Source organism: Cottoperca gobio, unplaced genomic scaffold, assembly GCF_900634415.1.
Source record: "Cottoperca gobio unplaced genomic scaffold, fCotGob3.1 fCotGob3_410arrow_ctg1, whole genome shotgun sequence".
In the NCBI taxonomy this organism is placed as follows: Eukaryota; Metazoa; Chordata; class Actinopteri; order Perciformes; family Bovichtidae; genus Cottoperca; species Cottoperca gobio.
The window spans coordinates 1549-2353 of NW_021166995.1; positions in this window are offsets into that span (position 1 = coordinate 1549).

Sequence of the window (805 nt, forward strand, 5' to 3'; positions counted from 1 at the left end):
CTGGACAACAGAGCTGCGATGCTGGAGGAACACTTGTTCCAGATGCATTTTCCCTATTCTAAATGCCCTCCTCTTAATAATTTATTTGAATGATATCTAAACGTAATATTACAAAACATAGAAATACAGGAGTCCCCTCGATATTCCTTTAGGTTTATGTTATGGCGAACAGTTTGAATTATTTCCGCTTGTGTCAGTTTGGTGAATGAATGTAAATACTATGATACCCATGAGCCTCGGCCGCCATTGCTTTAGAGATGGTAAGGCAGTGTTTTGAAGTCACAGCAACAGTGCGACTTTAAGAGTGACTCAGAATCTAAAAGTAAATCGATTTCAACTGCAGATTTAGCAGATTGTTGACATTTTTCGCAGCAGTGTAACATTTAACTTCCACTAGCTATTTACACTTTGCATGTAACAGAGTTTGAAAGTCTGTGATTGCATGTTTGTTATTGAAATGCCCTTTGGGATTCATAGATGACTTCTCTCCTTCAGTTTTATGTCCATAGTCTGGTACACTTGAATTTTTATTAAAGAACCATATATTAGCTCTATAGTCCAAATACATTATAGTCCTGAGAGAAAACCATATTAGAAAAACACTGAATATTCCTGATTTCAATAATATCCGCAAAATATTCAGTGACATGAAATGTTAGAAATAAGTAGAACCCTATACATATATATATATATATATATATATATATATACATATATATATATATATATACATATATATATATATATACATATATATATATATATACATATATATATATATACATATATATATACACATATATAT